The following is a 19370-nucleotide window of genomic DNA, read 5'->3' as shown; positions in this document are numbered from 1 at the left end:
TTTTCCCATATATCAGCTCACTTATATTGGAGGCAGGTGACTTAACTGTCAATTTTTTTTTTTAACTACATATCAATAGTTACTTTAGTTAAAGGCCTCTTCAACAATTGGAACCTAGATAACTCAGCTTGGCAGGTGTTTCATATGTTTAATTTAAAAATTCAGCGACAAGAATGCTTCTCGGGTTAAGCTAAACTTTACCTGGTAAGTTGGTGCTAACTGGAAACCTCGACAGAAGTTTCTGTCACGATGGTCTGTTGCTAGCTAAACCCACACAATGCTCTTGGCTACTCAAGCATCTACAACCACCTAACACAACTACAAGAGTCAGAAGTCAAAGAAACACAACTGAAATAACAATCTAAGATACATGATGTGTGCATGATCTGAGCACAACAACAAGAATTTTTAGTTCCAGTGTTTTCTGATGCAGTGTTTCCACGTTGTACGACATTTTAAGTAACACAGCCCTCCTCTTTGGCTTTCTTAGTTATCAAACTGCAGCAGTGAATACCCTCGGTGGGCTGTTTGTTTGGCTGCATTGTAACAGATAAGATAGATGGAACAACATAAGAAAGGAGGTTTTATTCTTTGAGTGGTTTAGCTTTCCTGTTTTTTGGCCATATGGGGCAGGCAAGAATGCTAAAACATACATGTTAGATATAAACTCAAATGTATATTGTCACCTTAAAAAGTTACAGGACTCTATTTTAATCTGTTTTGGTCAGTTTGTCTGTTAATAATGATTGTTGCAGCTTTAACCTGTAGATTTCTTGAACTTCTTCATGATTGTTCAGCAGTTCATTTAGGTGTTTCCTTCCTTTCTGTTGATGATTTTTGTATTGAGTGTCCCATTCTGTGACACTTTTATTCTTTCCTGAAAAAAATATCCTTAAAGCTTAACTTTGCACATCACTATATGGTAAATATAAAGAGCAGTATAACAGATAGCCATGTTGATATTTTTATGCTCATTTCTAATTTGGCACAATTTATAAGGGTAGATAAGCTGCAACTCCTGTTTTTTAATCTTACGAAGAAGCATTAATGTTTTATAAATGTTTAAAAAACATTAATATTATTAAACCTTGGTGGGATAAGTTGTAACTACTTTTTTTAATGGATTGAAATCATGAACTAATGCTTTACAGATCCTTTAAAGAAATTAATATGATCAAACTTCAGTTTACAACAATATAAATAATCTCACTTGTGAGCATTTATTCTGTCTGTCTGGCAATAAAGTAGTTAATAAAAGATGTTAATCTATTAATATGGCCATTGTTAAATAAACAGAAAGTCTGCAGTTATTAGTAGTAATAATAAGTAAATGATTACATTAAAACAACATTTACTTTCTGTGCCTATATGAGGGCAGCAGTACAGATTAAAAATGACTTATGTGAGAGCAAAAAAATATTGATTTACTCATCTGGCAGCTATGAATATCATCAGCTTCTCACAATCTGACAGCCCAAAGTTTCTTATTAATTGATTTGTAACTGATCTGTCAAGACTTTGTTCATGATTTATTAACCATTAGTAAAGCTTCTAGTCACAACTTGTGTTCGCTTTTAAAGAGTGACATTTAATAATATGCTACCCCTATACAGCCTGAAAGCTCTAAAGCACGAGTGTCGAACTCATTTTAGTTCAGGGGCCACAATCTGATCTCTAATGGGCCGGACTAGTAAAATAATAGCATAGTAACTGATAAATAATGACAACTCCAATTTTTTCCTCTGTTTCAGTGCAAAAAAGTACATCCTAAAATTTCTACATTTAATGAAATATCTTCTTTTTTTTTTTTTTTTTTTACAAAACATTAATAACAAACTGAAATTTCTTAAGAAAAATCCGCAGAATTTTAACAATATTATGGCTCAGCTTTTCATTTGCGTGCTAAAACTTACAGAATGTAGTGTGTCTACAAAGGCACTGAACATTTAGTCGCAGGTTTCTGGAACTGAACAGCATCATATTTTACATCTTATCAAGATCTAGAAAGTGTTTTTAAATTTACATTCATCTCCACAGCTGTGTAGTGATCTGAAGCAGCGACACGCCACTCAATCTAAAATTAGAACTATTAAGGAAGATTTAGTTATCCCAATATCTTGTAAACATATAAAATTTAAACAGAAATGCGTAAAAGTCAATGCACGAATAATAGGGTTCAATCAAACCAAACTCTGTCATGCTGAAGCTGCTGATTGACAGTATATTGCTCAATGTTCATGTCTTTAAATATTTTCACAGTAATTTTTACACTTTCATCATCGGATTGGACCCTCTGGTGGGCCGGTTTTGGATTGCAGGCTGTATGTTAGGCACCCCTGCTCTACAGTGACATTCAGAGATTTTTGCAATATGGTTTTTGAGCAAATATCTTCATCAACAACATATGAGCTTTACCTAATCCAGTGTGGTTTTCTTTGTCCGGTCTCTGCTGAAAGTGTCTTATCTTTGTTCTGAGTTAGGAGCAAGTGTAAGGCTTATCACCGCTACATGATATCTGTTAGAAACTGGAATGAAGTGACCTCGCACGAAGCCGAGAAGCAGAAAAAACTGTTGAATCTGTGAGTCTGCAACAGTCTGAGCGGGCTCTGCTATCATCACCGTCATCATTGTTGTTGCCGGCGTCATCAACACCGGCACAAACCGCCCCGGGAACGGCAGAAGCCTGTTAGCGGGTGCACAGGCCTTTGTGTGCTCGTCTCCTTCTCCGAGGGAGGGAAGCGGCAAAAAGGGGGGAGATAAGGGGAGAACTTGTTGTCCTTCCCCTCCTTCCTCACTCACACGCGTGAGAGCTGCGGGGAGCGCGAGCTGCAAATCCGCTAGCCTGCACTCCAGCGGCGAAAGAGGCAACGGGAGAGGCGGGAAAGAAAAGATAAACCGAGCCAAACGTGCCTGCTGCTGCCTCTGAAGTCAGTCTCGGCTCTCTCCATCCAGTCCTCCTCTCCTTTCCCATTATTTCCTCCTCCCCTGCAACTCTGCCATTTTCCCCTTACTCTCCTCTGCTCGTATAAATATTTATAATGTGACTATTGCTATTCTTTCTCTCCTTTTCATTCCCTTGTGCTCCCTGTCTCTGTCACACACACCGTCTCATTCTGTAGATGAATGTAACTCCTGCCGTTTACTGTGTGCACAACAGATTTGCTGGGAGATCAGGTTTAGCACATTCATTTCGCAGGAGTCTCTGTACAAACTGAGTCTCGGTCAGGTATCACCATCTGCTCCCAAACTTTCTGTTCTTTCATCCTTCCTCCCTCACTATCATTTCTTCCTTTACTTTTCTCTGTATTTTGTTGTTCTGCTGCAGCTCCTTTTGCCTCTTCTCCCTACCTCTTTATTTCAGTGCTGATTTTTCCTTTATCCTTCTCCACAAACTCCACACTGCTCTTTCCTGTTCCATTCCTATCTTTTCTGCTCCCTCTCACTCGGTGGCTGCTTTCTGCAATTCTTTTCTCAGCTCTTATTTTTAGCAGGAAGTCAGTCGGCTCTTGGGGACCCCTGGCAGCCTCTCAAGGCTTTGTCAGGGATGGCAAGCGTTGCAGGAGAGGGGGGAAGAGAGAGGGGAGAGGCGAGAAAAAGAGGGGTTGAGTAAGGAGGTAGGAGATAAAATTCATGCAGGGAGAGGAGTTGGGAAGTGAGGGGATGACAGGGAAAGAGAAGGTGGAGGTATAAAAAGACTGGAGTGGAGAAGAAACTGTCCATGTTTCTCCCCAGAGGGAGGCTGCCTTACCTGGGTAAACTCACAGCTCACAGCCCTGGAGGCTGATGCCACACTCCTGCCCTATGTTGTCATGGTGATCCAAGCAGGTCCCGCTGTCAATCACTATATGAGGACTGTGTGTGTGTGTGTGTGTCATGTTTGCTGCGTTTTGGTTCCCTTGACATTCAGACATCATTTCTCCAACATCTTTTTCCTAATATTTTTTTCTTTGCAATACCAATAATTCTAATAATGAAAGAACGCAGCAGTATTTTGGGAGGCAGAATACACAACTATAAAGTATGAAAACTTAGAAAATATGCACAAAAAGCTTCATTAGGCTCAGCTCAAATCTCTGTTTGGGTTTTTTACAGGTTGCAATGAATGTATTTACTTTTTTCAGTAATTGTGTATTTGTGCATTTAAGCTTTTAAAAGACTACCCAATTTACTGCAGTTTTTTTTTACACTTGCTCATTTACAACATCTGAAGGCAGCCTTTATTTGATTAACAGTTCTCCACTTAATGAAAATCAACATAGTGTACACTACCATTCAAGAGTTTGGGGTCACTTAGAAATGTCCTTATTTTTGAGAAAAAAACTTTTTTTTTTCAATGAAGATGCCATAAAATGAATAATAAATCCAGTGTAGACATTGTTAATGTGGTAAATGACTATTCTAGCTGGAAACAGCTGATTTTTAATGGAATATCTCCATAGGGATACAGAGGAACATTTCCAGCAACCATCACTCCTGTGTTCTAATGCTACATTGTGTTAGCTAATGGTGTTGAAAGGCTCATTGAGTGCAGTTATGTTAGCACACGGATAAAAGTGTGAATTTTCATGGGAAACATGAGGTTGTCTGGGTGATCCCAAACTTTTAAACGATAATGTCTATTTTAATCTTGACTCCTACTGCAATAAACAATGCAGTACAGAACAAAAGAGTACATTTCTGGGCAAAATCCCCTAAATGTCCATTTATTTAAAATTGCATCACCTGTCATTGCATCACTTTGAAGTTAAAAAGTTAAGTGCATTTACTCTTGAGGAAAATCAGTTTAGATTTATCAGAATAAAATACAGGCAACAAAGAAGGAACTCAGTACAATTAAAATCATTACTGAGACTCAGATCTTTTTCTTTTTTTCTTTCTTTTCGATGGCAGACGTAATCTTCCTCTCCACGGAGGACGCCAGAGTTGAACAAATTTCGGGACAGATGTTCTTCCATTCTACAGAGACAGTTTTTTTTTCAGCTGCTTTGCTCTTTGCTGGAGGGGTTGTGTTACTCTGCTTGTCTCTTTAAAATACCCCAAATGTGTCCAAGTTTGGCATCATACTCGGGCAGGTCACAGTTTCACTGTTTTTTTGTTTAGGTTTTGTGATTTTGGCATTGTGCTTTGGATGCTGGAATATTCCTCTTCTGCTGACTGGGAGTTATCTTGTGTTTTTTAGTACGTCCACAGACATTCATTGTTCATTTAAAAATATAAGCTCCCCAACACTTTTTTTCCCCCTTTTTTGGGCCTTTTCTGCTTTATTATAAAGGACAGTAGAGAAAGAGAGACAGGAAATGTGGGTAGAAGAGTGGGGGAAGATCCTGCAGCAAAGGACCATGAGCTGGATCCGAACCTATTACCACTATGTCGGGAATTATAGCCCCTGTTTTTGGGTTGCCTGCTCAATTCAAACCCAACACTTTTTGCCTTCAAGCATTGCTACATCATCACACTCTCACCTCTGAGCATCAGTGTGAGGATTATGATTTCACTGTGGGGTCTTTTTTTGGGATGGCATTCATAAAGGCTGACATTATGCGCCGTCTTTAACACCATCAGACATGTCACAAAAACTCAGAATACAGAAACAGAAGTTTTTCCATTGATCACCTCTGTGCCAAAGCTGACGCATTTGCTCATGGCAGCGTACTGTCTGTAGCGTAATTTAAGGAGAACAATGACTTTGATTGTGATCAGTGGTCCTGTGGCTGTATCTTTTGGTTACTGCTTCGTTTCACATTAGTATTTGTTGATTGCTGACATTTCTGTATCATTCTTCATAGGCCTGCACGATTAACCGTTTTTGAACCTCAATGTCGATTCACCCCTACACGCGATTTAATTTCTAAATTACGCTGATTTTTTGTTCTTTCCCGAGTGCCGGCGCCCGGCGGCACGTGTCGGAGTTGTGAACAAGCGCTCCAAGGCTTCTCCCTCATTCAATAACAAAGCGGCTTTTGGTCACGCCCCAGTGAACAAATGAACGCAAGATGGATGTCGCTGAAAGCCCAGGTAACGCGGAGAGTCAGCCCACCACCCAACCCGACCTCGTTCCTAAAAAAGGTGGTACTTCAGTGGTGTGGAACTACTTTGGTTTCAGAGAAGACGACTTTGCTGCAACAGCTGATTTATGGTCCAGTCGGACGACGGAGCAATATATGAGTCTTACTGTCCACTTCATTGCGACGGACTTCACCATGAAGAGCAAGTGCCTTCAAACATCTTTTTTTCCTGAAGACCACACGGGTGAGATCTTGGCACAGGGGCTAAAGGATGCCCTAGCATCTTGGAGTTTAGAAGAGGAGAAAATGACGTGTGTAACAACAGACAACGGACAAAACATAGTGAAGGCAATCTCCATCAACGAGTGGACCAGGCTGCAATGTTTTGGCCATCGGCTACATCTGGCCATTGGTAAGCTACTTTTTTGTCTTCCCTTTAAACTGTCAGACATAGGCTACTTCTACTACATTAAAGATTACATTCAGAGTAGTAGTTCATGTTGGACTGATTTATGTTGTATTTTTCCTCTAGAAAATGCCATGAAGGATTCGCGAATTGACCGTGTCATGGGACTCTGCAAGAAGATTGTGGGTGCATTTAGTCACAGCTGGAAATGGAGGAGAGACCTTACCACAGCTCAGAAAGAGCTCAAACTCCCTGAGCATCAACTGAAAACTGAATGCCCTACAAGATGGGGATCAAGGCAGGCAATGGTTCAGAGGATCCTGGAACAGCTTCCAGCCATTACCTGGGTTTTCTCCAATGATCGAAAGGTTAGACATCTGGTTCCTGGATATCAGGACATAGAAGTCCTTGAGACAATCAACAGCACCCTAAGGCCCCTGGCTGACTTCACCGATGCTCTCTCTGGCGAGCTATATGTCAGCGTATCCTCTCTGAAGCCAGTTCTCCACCTTTTCAAGACTTCAGTTTTGGTTGTGAAAGATGATGACACCGAACTCACGAAAAAGTCAAGTCAAACATTCTGAAATATCTCCAAGATAAATACAGTGACCCGAGCACTCAGGATCTCCTCGACATAGCCACCAGCGTTGATCGTCGGTTCAAAATTACCTACGTCAGCGACGAGAAGACAGCCACACTTAAAGCCAGACTAGCTGAAGAGATGACTTCCATTGCTGTAGCCACAGTAAGGTCATTTCCACCTTTTAAGTGTACAATTTTTTTTCTTCAAAAAAACTGAACTATTGTGATATTAGTGAATATTGATGTTCTTAATTTACTTTCCACAGTCAACTCCCTCCCCAGGACCCTCTTTAAAGAAAGTCCGAAAGACCCTTGGAAGTTTCTTCAAGGAAGCACAAGGCAGCGAGGAGTCCTGAAGTCAAGAGACAGCAGTGGCCTCAGAGCTGGAAGCATATCTTCTGATGGTAAATGGTCTGTATTTATATAGCGCTTTACTATACCTGCAAGGTACCCAAAGCGCTTTACATGATACATCACATTCACCCATTCACACACACATTCACACACTGATGGCGGAAGCTGCCATGCAAGGCGCTAACCACGACCCCATCAGGAGCAATTCGGGGTTAGGTGTCTTGCTCAGGGACACCTCGAACACGACGGGGCGAGGATCGAACCGGCAACCCTTCGGTTGCAAGACGGCCACTCTACCCACTGAGCCATGCCGCCCCACAATGGGCAGCATCGACAGTGAAGAGGATCCATTAATCTGGTGGCAGCAACATCAGAGTCAATATCCACGGTTGTCTGTGTTAGGGAAGAAATACTTTTGCATCCCAGCTACCAGTTCACCTTCTGAGCGGCTGTTCAGCACAGGGGGAATATAGTGACATGTCACCGCACATCACTAAAGCCTGAGCATGTTGACAGGCTAATTTTTCTGGCAAGGAATCTTTAAATGCCATGCTCAGGGTATATCCAGGGCCATTTGAGAGGCCTAACCTATATCTCAGAGGAAGTTATCTTTTTTTTTTTTTGCCACTGAAGATGTTTAATTATTTTTTAGTCTATTTATGTTACAATTTTTCAGAGCCTAACTGAATGGCCACTGGTTACCTTTTCCACAAAACAAAACTAACCTGTGTGTGGACTTTGAGTATATTTGAGTATTTTGACAGGTTAATGTTTATTAAAGTACTGTAGAGAATGGATGGATGGATGTATTGTGCCATGTTCAGGGTCTAATCTAGGGCACTTTAGCGTAGCCTAAGTTTGAAAGAAATTATTCAACTTTATTTGAATTTTTTTTTTTAAATCACTGACACTTCAGTAGATTGTATTTTATTTATTTATCAAGGTTTATTTATGTTACACCCTCATTTTTTTTCCATTCATGATGTATAATCAACATTTCATTTTGTGGAAAAAAAAATCGTGGAAGAAAATCGTGATTTCAATTCAAAGCTAAGAAATCGAGGTTCATATTTTTTCCTGAATTGTGCAGGCCTAATTCTCCATATTTTTTAATTACATTTCTCAGTTGCTCAGTTGCATTTCTCAGCCATGTTCCTTCCATTAAGCTACCTAGAAATAACAAAGCTACTGTACATATAAATTGCTAACAGATTTTAATAACTCTTGTACAAAAATCTCTGAACATTGTGTATGTGTTTTCTTTTATGTTGTATGAGACTTTTCAAATGCTTAAGCGCTTTATCTTTATTGCTATGCATTGATGTAGCGCTGTCAAAAAAAGATGCCGACTGGTTGATCACAGTGCTGATTAAGATGAAATGCTTATTTTTGACAGGCACAATGAAGACGGCTCTCTGAAGAGCCATGAGAGATAAAAAGTATGACTGTACGTAAGAAGAGTTGAAAAGCTGCCATTTGGGCAGGAGTGAGTCTGGGATTGTCAGGAGTAGAGGTTGATTACGCTGGACAGGTGAGAGGAGAGCGAGAAAGAGGAGAGAGAGGACCAGAGAGAGGATTGCAGGGGGAAATTTAAAAACAAGGGGGTTAGCGAGGGCGAGAGACAGACCTCGAGCTCGTGAGCCGCAGCTCTTGAGCCCAATTGTCTCCAATAATGGCCTCTTTGATCAGGCTTTCAGCGCCCACTCACGCCTGTGAACACGCACATTGCAACAAACATCCAGGCGGATTTCGTAAGCCGAGGCAACACTTCCCTGAGTGTTTCCATGTTTGTTTGTGTGCGCTGCCCTCGCTACAGATTTGAGTGGCATCTTTTTTTATGCCATGTGATAGCGTGAGCTGGCGGAGCAGAGCGGGAATATACTGCAGTGAATGTTGTGTTTAAATATGGATCTCATTGTGCTTTGGAGTCGACTCAGGGTCAAGAGAGGAGCAGCTTTAATTCTTACAGGCTTTGTTCTCTTGCTCCCCCCTTCTGCCTGCCTTTTTCTCTGTCTTACTTCAGTTCATTGGCTGCTTTAGTGGCATCACACAGAGACCACAGATTTACTATAAGATAATACTGATCAGTTAACAGCCTACTCACTATGTCTTTCCTGTTTGTATATGGAACTGTTAAAGATATATTTAGGACATTTCTGCTTTTTTACTTGTGAAATAAATTCAAATAATAACCATTCAGCATCCCTTATTGGTTTCTTGATAGCAGAGTTTTTTTTTAGGCATTTTCTGCATATGTCAAATCATATAACACCCTGACCAATTCATTAACCGGATTCTAATAATTACTATTATTTATTCCAAAAACAATATAAAAAGCATTGTTTCCCTAGCATTAAAAAATTAAATGTTTGGGGTCACTAGATATGTAGTTGTGCTACTTTTTTTTAGTGCGTAAAGTTGTGTTTTGTAGTTTGACCTCACGGTGAAGCTGTTTGCTCTCTGTCACTTTGAATAAAATACAGACACACCCATGAAGAAGCACTTATAGTAGCTTCATGTGAACGTAACACTACATGTTTTGTGCTGACTAACATTTTGTTTGGTACCGTAGTGTTTTGATGACAACTGTTCATGAAATTAAGGTGTACATAAGGCTTGTGATTATGTTGCTGCAATGCCTATAAAGATCTAAGCAGAGTTGCAGAGTATTCCATTACACTTCAAGATTATCACGCACCAGAACGGAACAACAAAGTACTACACTGCCAGAGTGACTCCCGACACAACTTATTGTATTCTGTATTTTCTAGCACCTTTTTTGTATCAAGTCTGTCTCTGGCTCATGATTGCCAGCTTGAATCAAATAAAGTGAATGTACTCAAGACCAGCACAGCCATTTTCCACTAACCCAAAGAGGCTTGCTTACACACAAGACTAGCTTTTGCAGGTCTCCTCTTTGCTTAACAAATACCTCTGGATTTAGTCTGAGAATATAGGCAGAAGTGTAAATCAAGGAAAAGCAGGTTTAGAAGAGGGATATGGAGGAGTCAGAGGAGCGAGGATAGCCAACTACCTGAGATCATCCTGTCAAACGTTCATCTTTACAGAACATGAATGAGCAGCTTTCTGTACTCAAAAGGTTGGACTCAGACTACAAGTAAACCAGTCTTTTCTGGTTCATAGAGACATGATCTGGGATCTCTCTAGGGATTTTAACAAAGTGGCATCAGCAGGCATTTGCCCAACCTGGAGCAATACTTAGCAATCAGAATACAGAGCATACTGGACTTGTATTATGGTAGCGTTATAAATACATTTATCTTAAAATCCAACCTTCCTCTTGATCATTCTGACCATAATGGCATTCTGGTATTGCCAAAGTTTAAGTCACAGCTACAAAGATGTATAAGTGTGGAGAAAAGAAGCCACTGGATCCTTATAAAGGTGTTTTGAAGTGAATGACTGGATCGTTCTTTTATGGTGATTTTGAATAACTGATGACTGATTTAGTGCCGTGTCATACAGCAAGGACAGTCACTCCAGACAGTAACTCAGTGCAGACAACAAGAAAATTCAGAGTTGGGGAATTAAATTCAGTGCAGAAGGAAGACCAAGTTGGCCTACATCCATTATAATGACGAGGTGGAGCAGAAACAACTACCGTAACTGGAAGTGCAAAGGAGGTATGGCAGGGGTTATATAGGGTTAAATATCATGATGGGTAAAGCTCCCAAATCTACACTCGCTGACAAATTTGAAGCCACCTCCTTTGCAGAACACCTCAGTAGCTTTATCGGCTGGTTGAGCAGCTGCAGCACAACCACTAACTCCTCCCCAGCCCATCTCTCCAAGCTCCCGCCATAGATGAACAGTCAGTGAAATCCATCCTGAGCAGAGACAATCAAAGTAAAGCCTCTAGCCCTGACAGGCTTAGAGGAAAGATGCTCAAAGACTGCTCCACTTGGCAAAGTGGATTGTTCCAAGTTAGTGGAAGGAATCCACCATAATCCAAATTCCTGCAAAGCCATATGTTGAGGACCTGAAGGACTTTTGCTTGCCCTGATGTAGGTACTGTGTAAATGGATGGAAAGAGGAGTTAGTGACCACCTTGACAGCCTAGTAGTAGAGTCTGGATCCATTCTAACTCACCTACAAGGCAAAACAAGAGGTTGAGGGTTGAGGACGCCGCAGCTGGACGTCTGGACTCATTCATTGTCATGTCTAATTCTTTCTGCAATATTGTAAGCACAAAAACCTTACTGCACTGCCCTGTGGAGCTCTAGGTCAACTCGACACCGACACTTTTCTAATGGGTATGCCACAACAGGGGCTCGGAAGTGGTTTAAAATCCAGTAAGTTGATTTAACACACAGGGCTTCTCCTCATTTCCTGAAGCAGTAACGACATGAGATGCAAATGGACCATGTCCTTCCTGGCCCACCTGCCTGGAACCAGTACTCTGTCTGAGGCAGCAAATCATCTGGTCTGGACAGTCAGGGAAGCTTCCTAGAGCTCAACATCATAAAAACTGGATCGGGATGTCACGGTCTCGGGGAAGAACCTGAGCAGAGAGCACATGGTCGAGGCAGTGGAAGGTTTCAATTGGGTTTATTGAGGGAAGGGGTGAGGGAGTATGAGGGAGGTCAGGAGAGGGTCTTGGAAGGTGAGGTGAGGCAGAGTCCTGGGAAGGGGTGACAGAACTGGGGATGGGTGAACAGAGGAGGGTCCGGTCAGGGAGATCCGGGGTTCCGGTCAGGGAAGTCCGGGGGTCCAGTCAGGGAGGTCTGGAGGTCCGGTCAGGAAGGGCCGGTCAGGGAGGTCCGGAGGTCCGGTCAGGGAGGTCCGGATGTCCGATCAGGAAGGCCCGGTCAGGGAGGTCAGGGAGGTCTGGTCAGGAAGACCCGGAGGTCCGGTCAGGAAGGGCCGGTCAGGGAGGTCCGGAGGTCTGGTCAGGGAGGTCCGGAGGTCCGGTCAGGAAGGCCCGGTCAGGGAGGTCCGGAGGTCCGGTCAGGAAGATCCGGAGGTCCGGTCATTAAGGGCCGGTCAGGGAGGTCCAGAGGTCCGGTCAGGAAGGCCCGGTCAGGGAGGTCCGGAGGTCCGGCCAGGGATCACGAGGCAGGAGGGGAGCCAAGGCGGGGAACCAGAGGGGCACGAACAGGAGGAAGCCAAGGCGGGGAACCAGAGAGAGACACGATGCAGGAGGGGTCCAGGGAGGGAAGCACGAAACAGGAGGGAGCCAAGGCGGGGAACCAGAGAGGTACAAGGTTTGGCGGGCAGAGCAGGAGGGGGCGTTCTGGCAGTCGAGTTTGACAATCTGGCAGCGAGTGGAAGGAAGAGCCGGTCTTTATTACAGAGGAGTGTAATCAGTAGATGACCTACAGCTGCCTGGAGCCTGGGGAGCGAGCTAATAACCTAAGTGAAGGCACCCTTCAGGCTGCACTCCACCCGGTGCAGCGCTGAGGAGAGAGGGAGAGGAACAACAGAGGGAGAGAGGGGTAATAGAAGGAGAGAGGAGCAAGAGAGGGAGAGACAGAGAGAGCACACGAGGAGAAGTGAAAAGGGGGGAGACAGATGGGATAGGGGTATTTGGGATGCCAGATGGGGAGGACAGGGGTGAGGAGGGAGCTCTGACACGGGATGCTTCCACAGTGCATCCAGATCCACAAAAACTGCCTGCTTTTCAACCCCTCAGCACTGAAGGCCAGCTGAGAGAACATGTACAATATTTAAACACTTTTGGGACAGAGATAGACACTACCTTGTACTTTTCCTAGCACATGTCTCTGTGCAGTTCGGCAGCGTCTCCACCCACTGAGGACGCTCAGGACCTTGAATGTCAACAGTAATATCTACATCCTGGCTTCCAGCACACTAATTGAATCTGTACTCATCTTCAACATCTCAGCCTGACACAACCCTTTATCAGCAAACATAAAACAAAACTGTCCTCCATAAATAGTCTGGTCTGCAAAATAACTGGCTCACCCTAAGTTCCCCTCTCTGAACTGTGCAGCTCTGTCAGTAATCAGGACAATTACTCTGATCATGCAGGTCGCTACTCGCTGCTCCACCAATCCCTTCAGTTACTGCCATCAGGTCCTACTTAACCCAAAAAACATCCACAAAACATTTTTATTCTTGCTGCAAACATCACCTTAAACAGATTAAAACAGGCAGTGCTCTGACTTGTGCTGTTCTTGTCGGTAGTAGTTGTGTGTGTCTGTTCTTTAAATTAATTTTTAGTATGTACTAATTATTGAGCCCAGTCATTACATTGTGATAGACAAGCCGTCTCATCTATTGTACCAATGAGGGACTTCTTTATGTATGTTGAAGCTGCAGTCATTTATCAAGCCATAAAAATACCATTGTCTGTGCTAATGTTACTGGAAACAATTCCCTATATAACCATTCAGCAGATGCAGATAGACACTGGCATTCATTTGGTATGAATAATGTTGGAAGTCATATCAAAAGAACTTCAATTAATGGAAGATAAGTTAATGCTTAAATTGACTTTTTTTTTCACCACTCGGGGGCTGAAAAGAGCAGCATCGGGCTAGAAACAAACCAAAACAGAATGTATTTTAGTCACAATTGAAGCAGCTGCTGTTGTGCCAAAGTGATGTGTAGATTGGTACATCTAGCAAACATAAAAACATTATCAGTTATTTGAAGTTTCGTTTCTGCTCTTCTGATAAATGTCAGGTTGATATTTTTTCTTTTATCCTTGTTTTTGGTCCCCCCCAAAACAACAACATTGAGCTCGTCTGTTGCTTAATGATCCACTTTGTTTCTGTTTGGTGCAAAACTTACAGTGCAGAGTAGATATTACCAGAGCTGTGCTGATTTAACAGCTGCTGCTGCTGGAAAAAGTTTCTGTTAGAACTTCATGGCACAAAACTAAAACAAGAGAGGAAGATTGAGATGACTGTTGGGTGATTAATACACTGCCAAGGAACGCAGCAGAGGTTATGTGACGATCAGTGATGGTCTGTCTGTCTATCTGTTAACAACATTACTCAAAAACAGATTTGGATGAAATTTTCAGAGAAGGTCAAAAATGACACAAGGACCAAGTGATTAGATTTTGGCAGTGATGCAGCTTATAGTCTGGATACATGGATTTGTTAAAGATTTCTGTATCATTGTGAGATAGCCACACAGCGCCACTCTAACCATGACGACAAGTGAACACTACATCAGCTGCCTGCTGACAATCACATGATTGTGATCCTTCTACAAATCCAACTCTGTGGACTTATCGGGACTTATCCATCGGAAATCAAACCAGGAACAACTGATTAAATTGTGGAGTGTTTCTGACTCCCATCAATTCCCACCACCTGCTACATATTTAGGTCACATGATTTGGTATCCGTACATAACGTACACATGCATAACACACGCCTGTGCTCAGCGCAAGGCCATTTTGTTTGTGGGTATATCTATATGAAATAGACACATGTTGCCGTGATTTCTGATCATCAATAGCTAATAAACAAAAGCTGCATTTCTAAAAATAATGCTGCATTTCTGACGATGCCATGTGGGGGAATGAGCAGCCTTGGTGGAGAACTGCAGTCTCTGAGAGCTTTTCTACTTATAAGATGCATCGCTCATATAAATTGTCTGTGTAGTTTCATTTTCTGAACTTATCTGTGTTGTATGTTTAAAGGGGAGACAGTCATCCAGAATTCCATTGTACACTGTGTGTATTGACAGTTATCCTCTTAACTTTTCTTATTAGTGCAGCTTTAAAATATGCATAGCAGCTTACATTTTTTGGGGAACTTCTTTAAGACAAAAGAGACCGTTGAAACTAAACTGAGTTTTCATCAGGTGTTGTCTCGTGTCCCCCAGTAAGAAGAAGCCACCAGCCTCTCTCTCTCTCTCTGACTTTAGGTTACGAGGTTCACAGCCTTTAGCATCACTGCTACAACTCTTTATTTAGCGCCTGCTCTGCTCTGTTCCCCTTTACTGCTGAATAATAGATAAGTGACGACCATGATGTGATTGCCTGTGTAGGCACTTTAAATGCAAGTGTGTGTGTTTTCTTTACCCCCGGAGGCAGAGTGTGTCTCCTGCTCTGCACCTGCCTCTAAATCCATATGTGTGTGAGTGTTTCTGCCCCTCCATCTCTATCTTTTGTCAGGTGTTACGCCCTCACCTCCCCCCGGACCTCCTCCTGACCCCCTCAGCTTCCCTCGCTCTTCTCCCAGCTTGCTCCCCTTAGCTCAGTAACAGGAAGGGCATTAAACTTTCATAACTTCTGTCTTTTTCTGGTCCGCTCTTCTTCTTTCCTCCTTCACACCCTCTCTCGTCCTTTCGCCTTCCCTCCATATTTTTTCCTTCTTTCTCTCTCTCCTCATTCTTTCGCTTCTCCTTCCTTCCCCAAACCTAATTTTGTCTTAATTTTTATTCTCTCCCACTTTCCATTTTCCTTCCCTCTTCATTTTTTCTTTCCCCTTTACTTGTGTTTACCCAGCAGTGAGTGCTGCTGGAAGTGAGCATAACGAGCAGGTCTGACACTCCTTTATGGTTTTTAACACTGGGAAACTCTACAGAATTTCAAGTGACTGTAAATTTAGGCAAACCATTTCCCATCTGTCCCTCACTGTTTTTGTATCTTCTATTTGCACACTTGAAAGGCTGCGTTGCTTGCGTGAGGGAAAAGGATGTGAAAATGGTCTTAGAAACATCTCCACTTTTTCTTTCAAACAAGTTTTCTTTTTTCCCTTCAAGTTCAAAAACAGTTGGAAGATGGTGAAGCCTCTGTGGATACTGTGAATGATGGAAGTCCTTCTCATAATTTTTCCTTTCTCTCTCTCTTTTCTGTCGCAGTTTGTTTTCTGGGTCAGCGTCAATGTGTGTAATTCCTTCTCCGCAAACTGTTGCTAAATCTAGCATTAGCCCTCTCTTTCAAGCAGGAACAGACAGCAAACAAACTGAGTCCAAGCTAGTGGAGAGCTAAACAAAGAGCAGAGTTGAGTCAGATGTAAATCAGTTTGTGTACAGCTGTAGACATCAAACTCCAGACATTTAGTCACCAGCACTGCAACAGTCTGCAGCCTCACTGACTATAGATAGAATGAAATATGAAAAATATGAGAGCAGCATTGGTGGCAGGCAGCAAAATGTGGGAATTTTAAAACTCTACAAGGGTGTTTTAATCCCTCCTGGTCTGTTAACAAATGTCAGAATGAATGATTGTTCTTTTTTTGTACTTTTAAAATCAACTTAGACATTGCCAAAGGGAATTTAGTAGTTCACTTTCATAAAGTTTGGGTACTTTGCAAGATACAGATTAGAGAAGTTAACAAAATCCGACCAGCAGTGGCAAAGAAATCTTAGCGTTTAGTCTTTAGTACAAGTCACATTTTTAAAATGCTGTCTCATACATTTCCCATAATGCACAATTAATAGTTTTCTTTTGGAACCTCTCTACCTGGTAAATGCCCAGCCTTTCAAACTCCACTTTTCCAGTGTGATACAAGCCTAATTTTTTTTGTTTGAAAGCCATCCCACTATAACACTACCAAAGTCAGACTTTTTTCCCCATCAGACTTAGCATAACTTCTCCAAAGATGTAGAATGCTTGGTTGGAATGATCCAACAGCTTCAACAGTGCCATTACGTCTGAGTGCAAGAAACAATGACAAACAGTAGATACCCTATGTGCCCAAAATTCATTGATTATGTAGATAACTGAAAAAATTAGGTTTGTTGTGTCAGAGTATTTGGAGAATATTATGTTTTTCATGGAAATGTTAAAGAGAACAAACTGCCACTCAGCAGACATTAGGAGGACAGAAAAAATGGGACTTGCTGTCCGCTTTGAGTTTAACCAGTTAGTGCCTTCTCCAAGTTTATCCAATCAGCGTAAAGATCCACACAGTGTTTTGTTTTTCACAAGTACCTACCCTGGAGTTGGTACCTTTTTCTCCCCCAAAAACAGCCTTGAAATTGAAAAATTATACAGCTTAGAACTCACGACAGACAGATTTAGGCAGCCCTATAACAGTCTGCAGGATGCTACAGGTTACTTATCCTCTTATTCCCATTACACATATTATGTATTCATCAGTTCCAGTGCTGTGGTTATGGCGACACACTTGTAGAATTAATGCCAGTCCCATCAACCTCAGCTGTATTTTGTGTTTAGTAAAGAAAGAAATTAAATATGGCCAACCATATACCTACGCAGCATTGTTATTGCATAATGGCGATGTTAACTTTTAACTCAAAGCACATCTGTGCCTAAGTACAGTATATCCTCATAGATCCACACCACCTCTTCAGACTCGTAAGCGGGATTCAGATGGGATTTAAATTTTGGGATTCCGGAGGCAAAATATTCTCCATGGCTCCTGGTAATTAAAGGGGAACTTTGTTATTTTTCAACCTGGGGTCTGTTTTCATATGTCATTTCATACATGTGAGTGATGGAGAAATGAATTTTCGACATAGCTCCAGTATTTAGCCAGGCAGGCAGCTTAGCAGCTCAGCTAGCAGCTCAGCTAGCGAAAAGTATGTTGCAACTGGCCCCCCTGCGTCAAAGTCCGCCCTAACGTGCTTTTTTTCCCACACTGACCAGCTCGGATAGTCTCAACGAGTGTCCCACAACATACTAGAGATGAGAAGTGAATGAAAACCTCCACATTAGTCGGTGATCGCTATTTGTTGTGGTCTGTATCCAAATCTCGAGACGCTAGAAAGCAAATCTCGTTCCAAAATCGCGGTTAATTGGTGATTCTAAATTATCTGTAGATAAAGTGAGTGTGATTGTTTGTCTCTATTTGTAGTCCTGTGATAAACTGGTGATCTGTCCAGGTGTCCCCAGCCTTCACCCTAAATCAGCTGGGATAGACTCCAGCCCCCCTGCGACCCTAATCAGGATTAAGCAGTATATAGATAATGAATGGCTGGATGGATGGATGGATGTCTAGTACCCCAGTGCACATTGGCTTGGACCTACATTCAAAACATTCTAGGCTGGCAACTGCATCGCTGCGTAATGATTAAGTAGCTGGATGGTGTCGTGCACCATTGTTGTAGTTTAACATTGGCTCAGTCTGGTGTCAGTAGAAAGTTAAAAGCAGACATGGGACAGATGGCCACTTGCCAGTGGTTTAATTCAACATTCATCAGAAGCCCACATCACTCTGAAAGTTGCAGCTTAATCTTCAGCTACATTATCCTGGAGGCGACGTCGTCACACTGAACATGGAAGTGGAGCAGACAGGATGAAAGAGACAGAGATGGAGTGTGGGAGAGAGAAAGAGAAGAGACGGACCACCTACGAGGCCGCTTGATGATGTGCTGTATCTGTTCTTTGTCGCTGCTTCTGTGTGTGTGTCTTTACACATGTGCGTGTGTGTAATGCATTATGTTCAGTGAGGACATTGTGAAGTGCTGCTGTACTCAGATAAAATGTGTGTTTTGGATGCGTGGCTCAGTAGGTGGTGTTTGTGTACGCCTCATACATCTCATAATTGCTGGCTGTCTTTGTTTTGTGTCTGCTTGTATGCTTGTGTGTGTGTGTGTGTGTGTGTGTGTGTGTGTGTGTGTGTGTGTGTGTGTGTGTGTGTGTGTGTGTGTGTGTGTGTGTGTGTGTGTGTGTGTGTGTACTTGTTTCTGCTATACCGGTGGGGACTTTGACCTGACTATTTGCTATAAAGGTGGGGACTTGTCTTACGGTGGGGACCTAAAATGAGGTCCCCACGGGTGGCAACACCGTTTTCTTGGCCATATTGTTGTTAATAAAAAATGTAAAAGTGCAAAAATGTTTGTTTAGGGTTAGGCATTGATTTGGTGATGGTTAAGGTTAGGGTTAGGGTAAGGGTTAGGAGTTAGATATGAATGGGAGTCAATGGTAAGTCCCCACCGGTATAGAAAAACAAACATATGTGTGTGTGTGTGTGTGTGTGTGTGTGTGTGTGTGTGTGTGTGTGTGTGTGTGTGTGTGTGTGTGCGTGTGTGATGAGACGCAGCAGTGTGTGGGTGGTGAATTAAATGAAACGAGTGAGTATTAAGTTTAAGCTGAGGTGGGAAGGCCGAAG

The 19370-nt window shown here is 42.4% G+C and overlaps 1 protein-coding gene and 1 long non-coding RNA gene across 2 annotated transcripts in view; both read left to right on the top strand.

Annotated features, from left to right (window-relative positions):
- Window positions 1-19370, top strand: part of mpped1 (metallophosphoesterase domain containing 1) — a 152791-nt gene that overhangs the window by 17884 nt on the left and 115537 nt on the right. The gene's annotated exons all lie outside the window — the stretch shown is intronic.
- Window positions 1826-11361, top strand: LOC127535858 (uncharacterized). Its single transcript, XR_007944741.1, has 3 exons — window positions 1826-6417; window positions 6538-7156; window positions 7260-11361. It is a non-coding gene; the product is annotated as an uncharacterized LOC127535858 (long non-coding RNA).

Source organism: Acanthochromis polyacanthus, chromosome 1, assembly GCF_021347895.1.
Source record: "Acanthochromis polyacanthus isolate Apoly-LR-REF ecotype Palm Island chromosome 1, KAUST_Apoly_ChrSc, whole genome shotgun sequence".
In the NCBI taxonomy this organism is placed as follows: Eukaryota; Metazoa; Chordata; class Actinopteri; family Pomacentridae; genus Acanthochromis; species Acanthochromis polyacanthus.
This window is presented reverse-complemented; position numbering and strand designations above follow the sequence as displayed.